This window comes from Schistocerca americana, unplaced genomic scaffold (assembly GCF_021461395.2).
Source record: "Schistocerca americana isolate TAMUIC-IGC-003095 unplaced genomic scaffold, iqSchAmer2.1 HiC_scaffold_182, whole genome shotgun sequence".
In the NCBI taxonomy this organism is placed as follows: domain Eukaryota; kingdom Metazoa; phylum Arthropoda; class Insecta; order Orthoptera; family Acrididae; genus Schistocerca; species Schistocerca americana.
In genome coordinates this window covers 55,393-73,998 of record NW_025725887.1, presented here as the reverse complement: position 1 = coordinate 73,998, position 18,606 = coordinate 55,393, and the positions used below count along the sequence as shown (strand labels likewise).

The following is an 18,606-nucleotide window of genomic DNA, read 5'->3' as shown; positions in this document are numbered from 1 at the left end:
GTACACTAAGGGGCGAATCTGTGGCCGCAATAAAATGAAAGGTTCTGTCGTGTGTTTGTCGTTTTTTGGTCTCTCCCAGTCGTTTCTAGCGCCTGCCCTCTACATATATGCCCATTTCCAAGCGTCAGCTTTCGCGTCAGCCGAGCAAAGTCGAGACAAGTCGACACATGGAGACACACGATGCTGAGAAACGAAACCCGCAGACTAGCGCCCTGGCAGCACGGACTGAGACGAGGGGCGAAGGAAAACTATTCGTAACGCGACAGTTCACAGTTTCGAAGATCGCGTTTCGTTACGTGGAACTCCCCCAGAAGAAAAAAGTACCTTTTGTGCGGTGGCCGGGAATCGAACCCGGATCAACTGCTTGGGAAGCAACCATGCTGACCGTTACACCACCACCGCGTTGTGCTGCGTCCCACCCACGCCCTGATGTGTCGGCTACCCTCCTGCCATCAGAGGCCGAAGGCGATGGTGCTGTAGGCGCTCAACGCCAGGGCGGGGGCGGGAACATCTGAACACAGTGTGTAGGTGCTGCTAGGGCGATGTAGCGTAACTAGAAGCAGAACTGACAGCCGTTGAAAAAACTGCCCTTTAATTTACAGCAGGGCGATAAAACAAATATCTAATGTGACGTACTTACTGATGATCCAGAGACGATTCAGCATATGTGTGCCAATCCAGAAGTAGAAAGCGCCAAAGTATCACAATATTAAGTTGGTTAGTTTGATCATCGCCTGGAGCATATCATTAGCTTCCCCTGAGGGCGAAATGCACAGCGTAGCCGTTGCTAGGGAACGGCCTTTCCTGTCGTTTTTTGTTTTCTCTGCGTCAATGTGAATAATGATAACTACAGTTCTGCTCGTTCCACTCAAGACAGATGGCGACGGAAAACAATGGTGTAAGGCACCATATTTAAGCTCTGGTTCCCGAAAGTGAGTGTGGGGTGCAACCTCACATCTGACAACTCGTTTTAAACACTCTAAAACCAACGTATTTCCTTCACACAAGAAAAAACACGCTAATTTCGCAGTCAGGCTCTGGAGATATACCTAGAAACGACGGTGGAAGAGATTTTGCGCCCACGCGTCAGATTGGCCGAGCGGTATAAGGCGCCAGATTTAAGCTCTGGTTCCCTAAGGGGAGCGTGGGTTCGAACCCCGCATCTGACAATGCATTTTAAATATTCCAAAACTACCAATTTCGTACATGCGGCAAAACAAGTAAATTACGTGGGAACAGGTTGCACAGATACTACTAGAAACGGCAGTGACTATGGTGCTTGCCTTGCAAGTCTGATTGTCTGGCGGTCAGAAAGAATGGAAAGCTGTTAGGAGATATGGCTTTCAGCCACGAGGCCCGGATTCGATTCCCGGTAGCCGAACATACTTTTGTTTGCTGAGTCTTGGTTATTCTCACGGCATTTACGATATCTTTGTGTTGTGGTTTTTGGGGTCCAAGCATGAGGCGAGCAAACGTGAACGAAAGCAGATATGTGTGTAAATGAGTGTCAAGGCAGTAATAAAGGTGGATTTGACGGTGGATCGGGTATTGGACTGCAGACGTACCACATTGCGTAGCTCTATAGCTGAGTAAGTTAGAGCGTCGTGCTGAGAGCACAAAAGCCACGTATTCGGCCGCACCAAGTGCCATTTCATTTTTCGCCCCTAAAAGACAATGCTTCCTCCAGCGAGACACTGCCAGGTAAATAACAAGCGATCTTCACAAGAAGTAAGGCGTCTACACGTTGCGCGATACTGTCGCCTACGGCCACACCGCGCGTAGTGCAGCGGTTCTCGTCTGTTCACCGGCGTTAGGAATCGTTGGCCGCGGTTAGTACATGGATGCGTGCTCGGCTGGGAACTCGACGTGCTCTTGGCTTCTTTCATTTTGCATTTTTCCTTCGGTTTCGTTGTTGCTTAGCAATAATGATGCGGTCCCGCACGCTGACGCCACTCTTGCCTGTCGGTACACTAAGGGGCGAATCTGTGGCCGCAATAAAATGAAAGGTTCTGTCGTGTGTTTGTCGTTTTTTGGTCTCTCCCAGTCGTTTCTAGCGCCTGCCCTCTACATATATGCCCATTTCCAAGCGTCAGCTTTCGCGTCAGCCGAGCAAAGTCGAGACAAGTCGACACATGGAGACACACGATGCTGAGAAACGAAACCCGCAGACTAGCGCCCTGGCAGCACGGACTGAGACGAGGGGCGAAGGAAAACTATTCGTAACGCGACAGTTCACAGTTTCGAAGATCGCGTTTCGTTACGTGGAACTCCCCCAGAAGAAAAAAGTACCTTTTGTGCGGCGGCCGGGAATCGAACCCGGATCAACTGCTTGGGAAGCAACCATGCTGACCGTTACACCACCACCGCGTTGTGCTGCGTCCCACCCACGCCCTGATGTGTCGGCTACCCTCCTGCCATCAGAGGCCGAAGGCGATGGTGCTGTAGGCGCTCAACGCCAGGGCGGGGGCGGGAACATCTGAACACAGTGTGTAGGTGCTGCTAGGGCGATGTAGCGTAACTAGAAGCAGAACTGACAGCCGTTGAAAAAACTGCCCTTTAATTTACAGCAGGGCGATAAAACAAATATCTAATGTGACGTACTTACTGATGATCCAGAGACGATTCAGCATATGTGTGCCAATCCAGAAGTAGAAAGCGCCAAAGTATCACAATATTAAGTTGGTTAGTTTGATCATCGCCTGGAGCATATCATTAGCTTCCCCTGAGGGCGAAATGCACAGCGTAGCCGTTGCTAGGGAACGGCCTTTCCTGTCGTTTTTTGTTTTCTCTGCGTCAATGTGAATAATGATAACTACAGTTCTGCTCGTTCCACTCAAGACAGATGGCGACGGAAAACAATGGTGTAAGGCACCATATTTAAGCTCTGGTTCCCGAAAGTGAGTGTGGGGTGCAACCTCACATCTGACAACTCGTTTTAAACACTCTAAAACCAACGTATTTCCTTCACACAAGAAAAAACACGCTAATTTCGCAGTCAGGCTCTGGAGATATACCTAGAAACGACGGTGGAAGAGATTTTGCGCCCACGCGTCAGATTGGCCGAGCGGTCTAAGGCGCCAGATTTAAGCTCTGGTTCCCTAAGGGGAGCGTGGGTTCGAACCCCGCATCTGACAATGCATTTTAAATATTCCAAAACTACCAATTTCGTACATGCGGCAAAACAAGTAAATTACGTGGGAACAGGTTGCACAGATACTACTAGAAACGGCAGTGACTATGGTGCTTGCCTTGCAAGTCTGATTGTCTGGCGGTCAGAAAGAATGGAAAGCTGTTAGGAGATATGGCTTTCAGCCACGAGGCCCGGATTCGATTCCCGGTAGCCGAACATACTTTTGTTTGCTGAGTCTTGGTTATTCTCACGGCATTTACGATATCTTTGTGTTGTGGTTTTTGGGGTCCAAGCATGAGGCGAGCAAACGTGAACGAAAGCAGATATGTGTGTAAATGAGTGTCAAGGCAGTAATAAAGGTGGATTTGACGGTGGATCGGGTATTGGACTGCAGACGTACCACATTGCGTAGCTCTATAGCTGAGTAAGTTAGAGCGTCGTGCTGAGAGCACAAAAGCCACGTATTCGGCCGCACCAAGTGCCATTTCATTTTTCGCCCCTAAAAGACAATGCTTCCTCCAGCGAGACACTGCCAGGTAAATAACAAGCGATCTTCACAAGAAGTAAGGCGTCTACACGTTGCGCGATACTGTCGCCTACGGCCACACCGCGCGTAGTGCAGCGGTTCTCGTCTGTTCACCGGCGTTAGGAATCGTTGGCCGCGGTTAGTACATGGATGCGTGCTCGGCTGGGAACTCGACGTGCTCTTGGCTTCTTTCATTTTGCATTTTTCCTTCGGTTTCGTTGTTGCTTAGCAATAATGATGCGGTCCCGCACGCTGACGCCACTCTTGCCTGTCGGTACACTAAGGGGCGAATCTGTGGCCGCAATAAAATGAAAGGTTCTGTCGTGTGTTTGTCGTTTTTTGGTCTCTCCCAGTCGTTTCTAGCGCCTGCCCTCTACATATATGCCCATTTCGAAGCGTCAGCTTTCGCGTCAGCCGAGCAAAGTCGAGACAAGTCGACACATGGAGACACACGATGCTGAGAAACGAAACCCGCAGACTAGCGCCCTGGCAGCACGGACTGAGACGAGGGGCGAAGGAAAACTATTCGTAACGCGACAGTTCACAGTTTCGAAGATCGCGTTTCGTTACGTGGAACTCCCCCAGAAGAAAAAAGTACCTTTTGTGCGGTGGCCGGGAATCGAACCCGGATCAACTGCTTGGGAAGCAACCATGCTGACCGTTACACCACCACCGCGTTGTGCTGCGTCCCACCCACGCCCTGATGTGTCGGCTACCCTCCTGCCATCAGAGGCCGAAGGCGATGGTGCTGTAGGCGCTCAACGCCAGGGCGGGGGCGGGAACATCTGAACACAGTGTGTAGGTGCTGCTAGGGCGATGTAGCGTAACTAGAAGCAGAACTGACAGCCGTTGAAAAAACTGCCCTTTAATTTACAGCAGGGCGATAAAACAAATATCTAATGTGACGTACTTACTGATGATCCAGAGACGATTCAGCATATGTGTGCCAATCCAGAAGTAGAAAGCGCCAAAGTATCACAATATTAAGTTGGTTAGTTTGATCATCGCCTGGAGCATATCATTAGCTTCCCCTGAGGGCGAAATGCACAGCGTAGCCGTTGCTAGGGAACGGCCTTTCCTGTCGTTTTTTGTTTTCTCTGCGTCAATGTGAATAATGATAACTACAGTTCTGCTCGTTCCACTCAAGACAGATGGCGACGGAAAACAATGGTGTAAGGCACCATATTTAAGCTCTGGTTCCCGAAAGTGAGTGTGGGGTGCAACCTCACATCTGACAACTCGTTTTAAACACTCTAAAACCAACGTATTTCCTTCACACAAGAAAAAACACGCTAATTTCGCAGTCAGGCTCTGGAGATATACCTAGAAACGACGGTGGAAGAGATTTTGCGCCCACGCGTCAGATTGGCCGAGCGGTCTAAGGCGCCAGATTTAAGCTCTGGTTCCCTAAGGGGAGCGTGGGTTCGAACCCCGCATCTGACAATGCATTTTAAATATTCCAAAACTACCAATTTCGTACATGCGGCAAAACAAGTAAATTACGTGGGAACAGGTTGCACAGATACTACTAGAAACGGCAGTGACTATGGTGCTTGCCTTGCAAGTCTGATTGTCTGGCGGTCAGAAAGAATGGAAAGCTGTTAGGAGATATGGCTTTCAGCCACGAGGCCCGGATTCGATTCCCGGTAGCCGAACATACTTTTGTTTGCTGAGTCTTGGTTATTCTCACGGCATTTACGATATCTTTGTGTTGTGGTTTTTGGGGTCCAAGCATGAGGCGAGCAAACGTGAACGAAAGCAGATATGTGTGTAAATGAGTGTCAAGGCAGTAATAAAGGTGGATTTGACGGTGGATCGGGTATTGGACTGCAGACGTACCACATTGCGTAGCTCTATAGCTGAGTAAGTTAGAGCGTCGTGCTGAGAGCACAAAAGCCACGTATTCGGCCGCACCAAGTGCCATTTCATTTTTCGCCCCTAAAAGACAATGCTTCCTCCAGCGAGACACTGCCAGGTAAATAACAAGCGATCTTCACAAGAAGTAAGGCGTCTACACGTTGCGCGATACTGTCGCCTACGGCCACACCGCGCGTAGTGCAGCGGTTCTCGTCTGTTCACCGGCGTTAGGAATCGTTGGCCGCGGTTAGTACATGGATGCGTGCTCGGCTGGGAACTCGACGTGCTCTTGGCTTCTTTCATTTTGCATTTTTCCTTCGGTTTCGTTGTTGCTTAGCAATAATGATGCGGTCCCGCACGCTGACGCCACTCTTGCCTGTCGGTACACTAAGGGGCGAATCTGTGGCCGCAATAAAATGAAAGGTTCTGTCGTGTGTTTGTCGTTTTTTGGTCTCTCCCAGTCGTTTCTAGCGCCTGCCCTCTACATATATGCCCATTTCCAAGCGTCAGCCGAGCAAAGTCGAGACAAGTCGACAGATGGAGACACACGATGCTGAGAAACGAAACCCGCAGACTAGCGCCCTGGCAGCACGGACTGAGACGAGGGGCGAAGGAAAACTATTCGTAACGCGACAGTTCACAGTTTCGAAGATCGCGTTTCGTTACGTGGAACTCCCCCAGAAGAAAAAAGTACCTTTTGTGCGGTGGCCGGGAATCGAACCCGGATCAACTGCTTGGGAAGCAACCATGCTGACCGTTACACCACCACCGCGTTGTGCTGCGTCCCACCCACGCCCTGATGTGTCGGCTACCCTCCTGCCATCAGAGGCCGAAGGCGATGGTGCTGTAGGCGCTCAACGCCAGGGCGGGGGCGGGAACATCTGAACACAGTGTGTAGGTGCTGCTAGGGCGATGTAGCGTAACTAGAAGCAGAACTGACAGCCGTTGAAAAAACTGCCCTTTAATTTACAGCAGGGCGATAAAACAAATATCTAATGTGACGTACTTACTGATGATCCAGAGACGATTCAGCATATGTGTGCCAATCCAGAAGTAGAAAGCGCCAAAGTATCACAATATTAAGTTGGTTAGTTTGATCATCGCCTGGAGCATATCATTAGCTTCCCCTGAGGGCGAAATGCACAGCGTAGCCGTTGCTAGGGAACGGCCTTTCCTGTCGTTTTTTGTTTTCTCTGCGTCAATGTGAATAATGATAACTACAGTTCTGCTCGTTCCACTCAAGACAGATGGCGACGGAAAACAATGGTGTAAGGCACCATATTTAAGCTCTGGTTCCCGAAAGTGAGTGTGGGGTGCAACCTCACATCTGACAACTCGTTTTAAACACTCTAAAACCAACGTATTTCCTTCACACAAGAAAAAACACGCTAATTTCGCAGTCAGGCTCTGGAGATATACCTAGAAACGACGGTGGAAGAGATTTTGCGCCCACGCGTCAGATTGGCCGAGCGGTCTAAGGCGCCAGATTTAAGCTCTGGTTCCCTAAGGGGAGCGTGGGTTCGAACCCCACATCTGACAATGCATTTTAAATATTCCAAAACTACCAATTTCGTACATGCGGCAAAACAAGTAAATTACGTGGGAACAGGTTGCACAGATACTACTAGAAACGGCAGTGACTATGGTGCTTGCCTTGCAAGTCTGATTGTCTGGCGGTCAGAAAGAATGGAAAGCTGTTAGGAGATATGGCTTTCAGCCACGAGGCCCGGATTCGATTCCCGGTAGCCGAACATACTTTTGTTTGCTGAGTCTTGGTTATTCTCACGGCATTTACGATATCTTTGTGTTGTGGTTTTTGGGGTCCAAGCATGAGGCGAGCAAACGTGAACGAAAGCAGATATGTGTGTAAATGAGTGTCAAGGCAGTAATAAAGGTGGATTTGACGGTGGATCGGGTATTGGACTGTAGACGTACCACATTGCGTAGCTCTATAGCTGAGTAAGTTAGAGCGTCGTGCTGAGAGCACAAAAGCCACGTATTCGGCCGCACCAAGTGCCATTTCATTTTTCGCCCCTAAAAGACAATGCTTCCTCCAGCGAGACACTGCCAGGTAAATAACAAGCGATCTTCACAAGAAGTAAGGCGTCTACACGTTGCGCGATACTGTCGCCTACGGCCATACCGCGCGTAGTGCAGCGGTTCTCGTCTGTTCACCGGCGTTAGGAATCGTTGGCCGCGGTTAGTACATGGATGCGTGCTCGGCTGGGAACTCGACGTGCTCTTGGCTTCTTTCATTTTGCATTTTTCCTTCGGTTTCGTTGTTGCTTAGCAATAATGATGCGGTCCCGCACGCTGACGCCACTCTTGCCTGTCGGTACACTAAGGGGCGAATCTGTGGCCGCAATAAAATGAAAGGTTCTGTCGTGTGTTTGTCGTTTTTTGGTCTCTCCCAGTCGTTTCTAGCGCCTGCCCTCTACATATATGCCCATTTCCAAGCGTCAGCCGAGCAAAGTCGAGACAAGTCGACAGATGGAGACACACGATGCTGAGAAACGAAACCCGCAGACTAGCGCCCTGGCAGCACGGACTGAGACGAGGGGCGAAGGAAAACTATTCGTAACGCGACAGTTCACAGTTTCGAAGATCGCGTTTCGTTACGTGGAACTCCCCCAGAAGAAAAAAGTACCTTTTGTGCGGTGGCCGGGAATCGAACCCGGATCAACTGCTTGGGAAGCAACCATGCTGACCGTTACACCACCACCGCGTTGTGCTGCGTCCCACCCACGCCCTGATGTGTCGGCTACCCTCCTGCCATCAGAGGCCGAAGGCGATGGTGCTGTAGGCGCTCAACGCCAGGGCGGGGGCGGGAACATCTGAACACAGTGTGTAGGTGCTGCTAGGGCGATGTAGCGTAACTAGAAGCAGAACTGACAGCCGTTGAAAAAACTGCCCTTTAATTTACAGCAGGGCGATAAAACAAATATCTAATGTGACGTACTTACTGATGATCCAGAGACGATTCAGCATATGTGTGCCAATCCAGAAGTAGAAAGCGCCAAAGTATCACAATATTAAGTTGGTTAGTTTGATCATCGCCTGGAGCATATCATTAGCTTCCCCTGAGGGCGAAATGCACAGCGTAGCCGTTGCTAGGGAACGGCCTTTCCTGTCCTTTTTTGTTTTCTCTGCGTCAATGTGAATAATGATAACTACAGTTCTGCTCGTTCCACTCAAGACAGATGGCGACGGAAAACAATGGTGTAAGGCACCATATTTAAGCTCTGGTTCCCGAAAGTGAGTGTGGGGTGCAACCTCACATCTGACAACTCGTTTTAAACACTCTAAAACCAACGTATTTCCTTCACACAAGAAAAAACACGCTAATTTCGCAGTCAGGCTCTGGAGATATACCTAGAAACGACGGTGGAAGAGATTTTGCGCCCACGCGTCAGATTGGCCGAGCGGTCTAAGGCGCCAGATTTAAGCTCTGGTTCCCTAAGGGGAGCGTGGGTTCGAACCCCACATCTGACAATGCATTTTAAATATTCCAAAACTACCAATTTCGTACATGCGGCAAAACAAGTAAATTACGTGGGAACAGGTTGCACAGATACTACTAGAAACGGCAGTGACTATGGTGCTTGCCTTGCAAGTCTGATTGTCTGGCGGTCAGAAAGAATGGAAAGCTGTTAGGAGATATGGCTTTCAGCCACGAGGCCCGGATTCGATTCCCGGTAGCCGAACATACTTTTGTTTGCTGAGTCTTGGTTATTCTCACGGCATTTACGATATCTTTGTGTTGTGGTTTTTGGGGTCCAAGCATGAGGCGAGCAAACGTGAACGAAAGCAGATATGTGTGTAAATGAGTGTCAAGGCAGTAATAAAGGTGGATTTGACGGTGGATCGGGTATTGGACTGCAGACGTACCACATTGCGTAGCTCTATAGCTGAGTAAGTTAGAGCGTCGTGCTGAGAGCACAAAAGCCACGTATTCGGCCGCACCAAGTGCCATTTCATTTTTCGCCCCTAAAAGACAATGCTTCCTCCAGCGAGACACTGCCAGGTAAATAACAAGCGATCTTCACAAGAAGTAAGGCGTCTACACGTTGCGCGATACTGTCGCCTACGGCCACACCGCGCGTAGTGCAGCGGTTCTCGTCTGTTCACCGGCGTTAGGAATCGTTGGCCGCGGTTAGTACATGGATGCGTGCTCGGCTGGGAACTCGACGTGCTCTTGGCTTCTTTCATTTTGCATTTTTCCTTCGGTTTCGTTGTTGCTTAGCAATAATGATGCGGTTCCGCACGCTGACGCCACTCTTGCCTGTCGGTACACTAAGGGGCGAATCTGTGGCCGCAATAAAATGAAAGGTTCTGTCGTGTGTTTGTCGTTTTTTGGTCTCTCCCAGTCGTTTCTAGCGCCTGCCCTCTACATATATGCCCATTTCGAAGCGTCAGCTTTCGCGTCAGCCGAGCAAAGTCGAGACAAGTCGACACATGGAGACACACGATGCTGAGAAACGAAACCCGCAGACTAGCGCCCTGGCAGCACGGACTGAGACGAGGGGCGAAGGAAAACTATTCGTAACGCGACAGTTCACAGTTTCGAAGATCGCGTTTCGTTACGTGGAACTCCCCCAGAAGAAAAAAGTACCTTTTGTGCGGTGGCCGGGAATCGAACCCGGATCAACTGCTTGGGAAGCAACCATGCTGACCGTTACACCACCACCGCGTTGTGCTGCGTCCCACCCACGCCCTGATGTGTCGGCTACCCTCCTGCCATCAGAGGCCGAAGGCGATGGTGCTGTAGGCGCTCAACGCCAGGGCGGGGGCGGGAACATCTGAACACAGTGTGTAGGTGCTGCTAGGGCGATGTAGCGTAACTAGAAGCAGAACTGACAGCCGTTGAAAAAACTGCCCTTTAATTTACAGCAGGGCGATAAAACAAATATCTAATGTGACGTACTTACTGATGATCCAGAGACGATTCAGCATATGTGTGCCAATCCAGAAGTAGAAAGCGCCAAAGTATCACAATATTAAGTTGGTTAGTTTGATCATCGCCTGGAGCATATCATTAGCTTCCCCTGAGGGCGAAATGCACAGCGTAGCCGTTGCTAGGGAACGGCCTTTCCTGTCGTTTTTTGTTTTCTCTGCGTCAATGTGAATAATGATAACTACAGTTCTGCTCGTTCCACTCAAGACAGATGGCGACGGAAAACAATGGTGTAAGGCACCATATTTAAGCTCTGGTTCCCGAAAGTGAGTGTGGGGTGCAACCTCACATCTGACAACTCGTTTTAAACACTCTAAAACCAACGTATTTCCTTCACACAAGAAAAAACACGCTAATTTCGCAGTCAGGCTCTGGAGATATACCTAGAAACGACGGTGGAAGAGATTTTGCGCCCACGCGTCAGATTGGCCGAGCGGTCTAAGGCGCCAGATTTAAGCTCTGGTTCCCTAAGGGGAGCGTGGGTTCGAACCCCACATCTGACAATGCATTTTAAATATTCCAAAACTACCAATTTCGTACATGCGGCAAAACAAGTAAATTACGTGGGAACAGGTTGCACAGATACTACTAGAAACGGCAGTGACTATGGTGCTTGCCTTGCAAGTCTGATTGTCTGGCGGTCAGAAAGAATGGAAAGCTGTTAGGAGATATGGCTTTCAGCCACGAGGCCCGGATTCGATTCCCGGTAGCCGAACATACTTTTGTTTGCTGAGTCTTGGTTATTCTCACGGCATTTACGATATCTTTGTGTTGTGGTTTTTGGGGTCCAAGCATGAGGCGAGCAAACGTGAACGAAAGCAGATATGTGTGTAAATGAGTGTCAAGGCAGTAATAAAGGTGGATTTGACGGTGGATCGGGTATTGGACTGTAGACGTACCACATTGCGTAGCTCTATAGCTGAGTAAGTTAGAGCGTCGTGCTGAGAGCACAAAAGCCACGTATTCGGCCGCACCAAGTGCCATTTCATTTTTCGCCCCTAAAAGACAATGCTTCCTCCAGCGAGACACTGCCAGGTAAATAACAAGCGATCTTCACAAGAAGTAAGGCGTCTACACGTTGCGCGATACTGTCGCCTACGGCCACACCGCGCGTAGTGCAGCGGTTCTCGTCTGTTCACCGGCGTTAGGAATCGTTGGCCGCGGTTAGTACATGGATGCGTGCTCGGCTGGGAACTCGACGTGCTCTTGGCTTCTTTCATTTTGCATTTTTCCTTCGGTTTCGTTGTTGCTTAGCAATAATGATGCGGTCCCGCACGCTGACGCCACTCTTGCCTGTCGGTACACTAAGGGGCGAATCTGTGGCCGCAATAAAATGAAAGGTTCTGTCGTGTGTTTGTCGTTTTTTGGTCTCTCCCAGTCGTTTCTAGCGCCTGCCCTCTACATATATGCCCATTTCCAAGCGTCAGCCGAGCAAAGTCGAGACAAGTCGACACATGGAGACACACGATGCTGAGAAACGAAACCCGCAGACTAGCGCCCTGGCAGCACGGACTGAGACGAGGGGCGAAGGAAAACTATTCGTAACGCGACAGTTCACAGTTTCGAAGATCGCGTTTCGTTACGTGGAACTCCCCCAGAAGAAAAAAGTACCTTTTGTGCGGTGGCCGGGAATCGAACCCGGATCAACTGCTTGGGAAGCAACCATGCTGACCGTTACACCACCACCGCGTTGTGCTGCGTCCCACCCACGCCCTGATGTGTCGGCTACCCTCCTGCCATCAGAGGCCGAAGGCGATGGTGCTGTAGGCGCTCAACGCCAGGGCGGGGGCGGGAACATCTGAACACAGTGTGTAGGTGCTGCTAGGGCGATGTAGCGTAACTAGAAGCAGAACTGACAGCCGTTGAAAAAACTGCCCTTTAATTTACAGCAGGGCGATAAAACAAATATCTAATGTGACGTACTTACTGATGATCCAGAGACGATTCAGCATATGTGTGCCAATCCAGAAGTAGAAAGCGCCAAAGTATCACAATATTAAGTTGGTTAGTTTGATCATCGCCTGGAGCATATCATTAGCTTCCCCTGAGGGCGAAATGCACAGCGTAGCCGTTGCTAGGGAACGGCCTTTCCTGTCCTTTTTTGTTTTCTCTGCGTCAATGTGAATAATGATAACTACAGTTCTGCTCGTTCCACTCAAGACAGATGGCGACGGAAAACAATGGTGTAAGGCACCATATTTAAGCTCTGGTTCCCGAAAGTGAGTGTGGGGTGCAACCTCACATCTGACAACTCGTTTTAAACACTCTAAAACCAACGTATTTCCTTCACACAAGAAAAAACACGCTAATTTCGCAGTCAGGCTCTGGAGATATACCTAGAAACGACGGTGGAAGAGATTTTGCGCCCACGCGTCAGATTGGCCGAGCGGTCTAAGGCGCCAGATTTAAGCTCTGGTTCCCTAAGGGGAGCGTGGGTTCGAACCCCACATCTGACAATGCATTTTAAATATTCCAAAACTACCAATTTCGTACATGCGGCAAAACAAGTAAATTACGTGGGAACAGGTTGCACAGATACTACTAGAAACGGCAGTGACTATGGTGCTTGCCTTGCAAGTCTGATTGTCTGGCGGTCAGAAAGAATGGAAAGCTGTTAGGAGATATGGCTTTCAGCCACGAGGCCCGGATTCGATTCCCGGTAGCCGAACATACTTTTGTTTGCTGAGTCTTGGTTATTCTCACGGCATTTACGATATCTTTGTGTTGTGATTTTTGGGGTCCAAGCATGAGGCGAGCAAACGTGAACGAAAGCAGATATGTGTGTAAATGAGTGTCAAGGCAGTAATAAAGGTGGATTTGACGGTGGATCGGGTATTGGACTGCAGACGTACCACATTGCGTAGCTCTATAGCTGAGTAAGTTAGAGCGTCGTGCTGAGAGCACAAAAGCCACGTATTCGGCCGCACCAAGTGCCATTTCATTTTTCGCCCCTAAAAGACAATGCTTCCTCCAGCGAGACACTGCCAGGTAAATAACAAGCGATCTTCACAAGAAGTAAGGCGTCTACACGTTGCGCGATACTGTCGCCTACGGCCACACCGCGCGTAGTGCAGCGGTTCTCGTCTGTTCACCGGCGTTAGGAATCGTTGGCCGCGGTTAGTACATGGATGCGTGCTCGGCTGGGAACTCGACGTGCTCTTGGCTTCTTTCATTTTGCATTTTTCCTTCGGTTTCGTTGTTGCTTAGCAATAATGATGCGGTCCCGCACGCTGACGCCACTCTTGCCTGTCGGTACACTAAGGGGCGAATCTGTGGCCGCAATAAAATGAAAGGTTCTGTCGTGTGTTTGTCGTTTTTTGGTCTCTCCCAGTCGTTTCTAGCGCCTGCCCTCTACATATATGCCCATTTCCAAGCGTCAGCTTTCGCGTCAGCCGAGCAAAGTCGAGACAAGTCGACACATGGAGACACACGATGCTGAGAAACGAAACCCGCAGACTAGCGCCCTGGCAGCACGGACCGAGACGAGGGGCGAAGGAAAACTATTCGTAACGCGACAGTTCACAGTTTCGAAGATCGCGTTTCGTTACGTGGAACTCCCCCAGAAGAAAAAAGTACCTTTTGTGCGGTGGCCGGGAATCGAACCCGGATCAACTGCTTGGGAAGCAACCATGCTGACCGTTACACCACCACCGCGTTGTGCTGCGTCCCACCCACGCCCTGATGTGTCGGCTACCCTCCTGCCATCAGAGGCCGAAGGCGATGGTGCTGTAGGCGCTCAACGCCAGGGCGGGGGCGGGAACATCTGAACACAGTGTGTAGGTGCTGCTAGGGCGATGTAGCGTAACTAGAAGCAGAACTGACAGCCGTTGAAAAAACTGCCCTTTAATTTACAGCAGGGCGATAAAACAAATATCTAATGTGACGTACTTACTGATGATCCAGAGACGATTCAGCATATGTGTGCCAATCCAGAAGTAGAAAGCGCCAAAGTATCACAATATTAAGTTGGTTAGTTTGATCATCGCCTGGAGCATATCATTAGCTTCCCCTGAGGGCGAAATGCACAGCGTAGCCGTTGCTAGGGAACGGCCTTTCCTGTCGTTTTTTGTTTTCTCTGCGTCAATGTGAATAATGATAACTACAGTTCTGCTCGTTCCACTCAAGACAGATGGCGACGGAAAACAATGGTGTAAGGCACCATATTTAAGCTCTGGTTCCCGAAAGTGAGTGTGGGGTGCAACCTCACATCTGACAACTCGTTTTAAACACTCTAAAACCAACGTATTTCCTTCACACAAGAAAAAACACGCTAATTTCGCAGTCAGGCTCTGGAGATGTACCTAGAAACGACGGTGGAAGAGATTTTGCGCCCACGCGTCAGATTGGCCGAGCGGTCTAAGGCGCCAGATTTAAGCTCTGGTTCCCTAAGGGGAGCGTGGGTTCGAACCCCGCATCTGACAATGCATTTTAAATATTCCAAAACTACCAATTTCGTACATGCGGCAAAACAAGTAAATTACGTGGGAACAGGTTGCACAGATACTACTAGAAACGGCAGTGACTATGGTGCTTGCCTTGCAAGTCTGATTGTCTGGCGGTCAGAAAGAATGGAAAGCTGTTAGGAGATATGGCTTTCAGCCACGAGGCCCGGATTCGATTCCCGGTAGCCGAACATACTTTTGTTTGCTGAGTCTTGGTTATTCTCACGGCATTTACGATATCTTTGTGTTGTGGTTTTTGGGGTCCAAGCATGAGGCGAGCAAACGTGAACGAAAGCAGATATGTGTGTAAATGAGTGTCAAGGCAGTAATAAAGGTGGATTTGACGGTGGATCGGGTATTGGACTGCAGACGTACCACATTGCGTAGCTCTATAGCTGAGTAAGTTAGAGCGTCGTGCTGAGAGCACAAAAGCCACGTATTCGGCCGCACCAAGTGCCATTTCATTTTTCGCCCCTAAAAGACAATGCTTCCTCCAGCGAGACACTGCCAGGTAAATAACAAGCGATCTTCACAAGAAGTAAGGCGTCTACACGTTGCGCGATACTGTCGCCTACGGCCACACCGCGCGTAGTGCAGCGGTTCTCGTCTGTTCACCGGCGTTAGGAATCGTTGGCCGCGGTTAGTACATGGATGCGTGCTCGGCTGGGAACTCGACGTGCTCTTGGCTTCTTTCATTTTGCATTTTTCCTTCGGTTTCGTTGTTGCTTAGCAATAATGATGCGGTCCCGCACGCTGACGCCACTCTTGCCTGTCGGTACACTAAGGGGCGAATCTGTGGCCGCAATAAAATGAAAGGTTCTGTCGTGTGTTTGTCGTTTTTTGGTCTCTCCCAGTCGTTTCTAGCGCCTGCCCTCTACATATATGCCCATTTCCAAGCGTCAGCCGAGCAAAGTCGAGACAAGTCGACACATGGAGACACACGATGCTGAGAAACGAAACCCGCAGACTAGCGCCCTGGCAGCACGGACTGAGACGAGGGGCGAAGGAAAACTATTCGTAACGCGACAGTTCACAGTTTCGAAGATCGCGTTTCGTTACGTGGAACTCCCCCAGAAGAAAAAAGTACCTTTTGTGCGGTGGCCGGGAATCGAACCCGGATCAACTGCTTGGGAAGCAACCATGCTGACCGTTACACCACCACCGCGTTGTGCTGCGTCCCACCCACGCCCTGATGTGTCGGCTACCCTCCTGCCATCAGAGGCCGAAGGCGATGGTGCTGTAGGCGCTCAACGCCAGGGCGGGGGCGGGAACATCTGAACACAGTGTGTAGGTGCTGCTAGGGCGATGTAGCGTAACTAGAAGCAGAACTGACAGCCGTTGAAAAACCTGCCCTTTAATTTACAGCAGGGCGATAAAACAAATATCTAATGTGACGTACTTACTGATGATCCAGAGACGATTCAGCATATGTGTGCCAATCCAGAAGTAGAAAGCGCCAAAGTATCACAATATTAAGTTGGTTAGTTTGATCATCGCCTGGAGCATATCATTAGCTTCCCCTGAGGGCGAAATGCACAGCGTAGCCGTTGCTAGGGAACGGCCTTTCCTGTCGTTTTTTGTTTTCTCTGCGTCAATGTGAATAATGATAACTACAGTTCTGCTCGTTCCACTCAAGACAGATGGCGACGGAAAACAATGGTGTAAGGCACCATATTTAAGCTCTGGTTCCCGAAAGTGAGTGTGGGGTGCAACCTCACATCTGACAACTCGTTTTAAACACTCTAAAACCAACGTATTTCCTTCACACAAGAAAAAACACGCTAATTTCGCAGTCAGGCTCTGGAGATATACCTAGAAACGACGGTGGAAGAGATTTTGCGCCCACGCGTCAGATTGGCCGAGCGGTCTAAGGCGCCAGATTTAAGCTCTGGTTCCCTAAGGGGAGCGTGGGTTCGAACCCCACATCTGACAATGCATTTTAAATATTCCAAAACTACCAATTTCGTACATGCGGCAAAACAAGTAAATTACGTGGGAACAGGTTGCACAGATACTACTAGAAACGGCAGTGACTATGGTGCTTGCCTTGCAAGTCTGATTGTCTGGCGGTCAGAAAGAATGGAAAGCTGTTAGGAGATATGGCTTTCAGCCACGAGGCCCGGATTCGATTCCCGGTAGCCGAACATACTTTTGTTTGCTGAGTCTTGGTTATTCTCACGGCATTTACGATATCTTTGTGTTGTGGTTTTTGGGGTCCAAGCATGAGGCGAGCAAACGTGAACGAAAGCAGATATGTGTGTAAATGAGTGTCAAGGCAGTAATAAAGGTGGATTTGACGGTGGATCGGGTATTGGACTGCAGACGTACCACATTGCGTAGCTCTATAGCTGAGTAAGTTAGAGCGTCGTGCTGAGAGCACAAAAGCCACGTATTCGGCCGCACCAAGTGCCATTTCATTTTTCGCCCCTAAAAGACAATGCTTCCTCCAGCGAGACACTGCCAGGTAAATAACAAGCGATCTTCACAAGAAGTAAGGCGTCTACACGTTGCGCGATACTGTCGCCTACGGCCACACCGCGCGTAGTGCAGCGGTTCTCGTCTGTTCACCGGCGTTAGGAATCGTTGGCCGCGGTTAGTACATGGATGCGTGCTCGGCTGGGAACTCGACGTGCTCTTGGCTTCTTTCATTTTGCATTTTTCCTTCGGTTTCGTTGTTGCTTAGCAATAATGATGCGGTCCCGCACGCTGACGCCACTCTTGCCTGTCGGTACACTAAGGGGCGAATCTGTGGCCGCAATAAAATGAAAGGTTCTGTCGTGTGTTTGTCGTTTTTTGGTCTCTCCCAGTCGTTTCTAGCGCCTGCCCTCTACATATATGCCCATTTCCAAGCGTCAGCCGAGCAAAGTCGAGACAAGTCGACACATGGAGACACACGATGCTGAGAAACGAAACCCGCAGACTAGCGCCCTGGCAGCACGGACTGAGACGAGGGGCGAAGGAAAACTATTCGTAACGCGACAGTTCACAGTTTCGAAGATCGCGTTTCGTTACGTGGAACTCCCCCAGAAGAAAAAAGTACCTTTTGTGCGGTGGCCGGGAATCGAACCCGGATCAACTGCTTGGGAAGCAACCATGCTGACCGTTACACCACCACCGCGTTGTGCTGCGTCCCACCCACGCCCTGATGTGTCGGCTACCCTCCTGCCATCAGAGGCCGAAGGCGATGGTGCTGTAGGCGCTCAACGCCAGGGCGGGGGCGGGAACATCTGAACACAGTGTGTAGGTGCTGCTAGGGCGATGTAGCGTAACTAGAAGCAGAACTGACAGCCGTTGAAAAACCTGCCCTTTAATTTACAGCAGGGCGATAAAACAAATATCTAATGTGACGTACTTACTGATGATCCAGAGACGATTCAGCATATGTGTGCCAATCCAGAAGTAGAAAGCGCCAAAGTATCACAATATTAAGTTGGTTAGTTTGATCATCGCCTGGAGCATATCATTAGCTTCCCCTGAGGGCGAAATGCACAGCGTAGCCGTTGCTAGGGAACGGCCTTTCCTGTCCTTTTTTGTTTTCTCTGCGTCAATGTGAATAATGATAACTACAGTTCTGCTCGTTCCACTCAAGACAGATGGCGACGGAAAACAATGGTGTAAGGCACCATATTTAAGCTCTGGTTCCCGAAAGTGAGTGTGGGGTGCAACCTCACATCTGACAACTCGTTTTAAACACTCT

At 49.8% G+C, this 18,606-nt stretch overlaps 19 non-coding genes across 19 annotated transcripts; 9 read left to right on the top strand and 10 right to left on the bottom strand.

Annotated features, from left to right (window-relative positions):
* Positions 1 to 330: 330 nt before the first annotated feature.
* Positions 331 to 402, bottom strand: Trnag-ccc. The gene has a single exon. It is a non-coding gene; the product is annotated as a tRNA-Gly (tRNA).
* Positions 403 to 1,085: 683 nt separating this feature from the next.
* Trnal-uaa lies at positions 1,086 to 1,169 on the top strand. Its single transcript has one exon. It is a non-coding gene; the product is annotated as a tRNA-Leu (tRNA).
* A 1,126-nt stretch (positions 1,170 to 2,295) lies between these two features.
* Positions 2,296 to 2,367, bottom strand: Trnag-ccc. The gene has a single exon. It is a non-coding gene; the product is annotated as a tRNA-Gly (tRNA).
* Positions 2,368 to 3,050: 683 nt separating this feature from the next.
* On the top strand, positions 3,051 to 3,134 carry Trnal-uaa. Its single transcript has one exon. It is a non-coding gene; the product is annotated as a tRNA-Leu (tRNA).
* Positions 3,135 to 4,260: 1,126 nt separating this feature from the next.
* Positions 4,261 to 4,332, bottom strand: Trnag-ccc. Its single transcript has one exon. It is a non-coding gene; the product is annotated as a tRNA-Gly (tRNA).
* A 683-nt stretch (positions 4,333 to 5,015) lies between these two features.
* On the top strand, positions 5,016 to 5,099 carry Trnal-uaa. The gene has a single exon. It is a non-coding gene; the product is annotated as a tRNA-Leu (tRNA).
* Positions 5,100 to 6,213: 1,114 nt separating this feature from the next.
* Positions 6,214 to 6,285, bottom strand: Trnag-ccc. Its single transcript has one exon. It is a non-coding gene; the product is annotated as a tRNA-Gly (tRNA).
* A 683-nt stretch (positions 6,286 to 6,968) lies between these two features.
* On the top strand, positions 6,969 to 7,052 carry Trnal-uaa. The gene has a single exon. It is a non-coding gene; the product is annotated as a tRNA-Leu (tRNA).
* Positions 7,053 to 8,166: 1,114 nt separating this feature from the next.
* Trnag-ccc lies at positions 8,167 to 8,238 on the bottom strand. Its single transcript has one exon. It is a non-coding gene; the product is annotated as a tRNA-Gly (tRNA).
* Positions 8,239 to 8,921: 683 nt separating this feature from the next.
* Positions 8,922 to 9,005, top strand: Trnal-uaa. The gene has a single exon. It is a non-coding gene; the product is annotated as a tRNA-Leu (tRNA).
* Positions 9,006 to 10,131: 1,126 nt separating this feature from the next.
* Trnag-ccc lies at positions 10,132 to 10,203 on the bottom strand. Its single transcript has one exon. It is a non-coding gene; the product is annotated as a tRNA-Gly (tRNA).
* A 683-nt stretch (positions 10,204 to 10,886) lies between these two features.
* Trnal-uaa lies at positions 10,887 to 10,970 on the top strand. The gene has a single exon. It is a non-coding gene; the product is annotated as a tRNA-Leu (tRNA).
* A 1,114-nt stretch (positions 10,971 to 12,084) lies between these two features.
* Trnag-ccc lies at positions 12,085 to 12,156 on the bottom strand. Its single transcript has one exon. It is a non-coding gene; the product is annotated as a tRNA-Gly (tRNA).
* Positions 12,157 to 12,839: 683 nt separating this feature from the next.
* Positions 12,840 to 12,923, top strand: Trnal-uaa. Its single transcript has one exon. It is a non-coding gene; the product is annotated as a tRNA-Leu (tRNA).
* Positions 12,924 to 14,049: 1,126 nt separating this feature from the next.
* Positions 14,050 to 14,121, bottom strand: Trnag-ccc. Its single transcript has one exon. It is a non-coding gene; the product is annotated as a tRNA-Gly (tRNA).
* A 683-nt stretch (positions 14,122 to 14,804) lies between these two features.
* On the top strand, positions 14,805 to 14,888 carry Trnal-uaa. Its single transcript has one exon. It is a non-coding gene; the product is annotated as a tRNA-Leu (tRNA).
* Positions 14,889 to 16,002: 1,114 nt separating this feature from the next.
* Positions 16,003 to 16,074, bottom strand: Trnag-ccc. Its single transcript has one exon. It is a non-coding gene; the product is annotated as a tRNA-Gly (tRNA).
* A 683-nt stretch (positions 16,075 to 16,757) lies between these two features.
* On the top strand, positions 16,758 to 16,841 carry Trnal-uaa. Its single transcript has one exon. It is a non-coding gene; the product is annotated as a tRNA-Leu (tRNA).
* A 1,114-nt stretch (positions 16,842 to 17,955) lies between these two features.
* On the bottom strand, positions 17,956 to 18,027 carry Trnag-ccc. Its single transcript has one exon. It is a non-coding gene; the product is annotated as a tRNA-Gly (tRNA).
* Between the last annotated feature and the right edge of the window lie 579 nt (positions 18,028 to 18,606).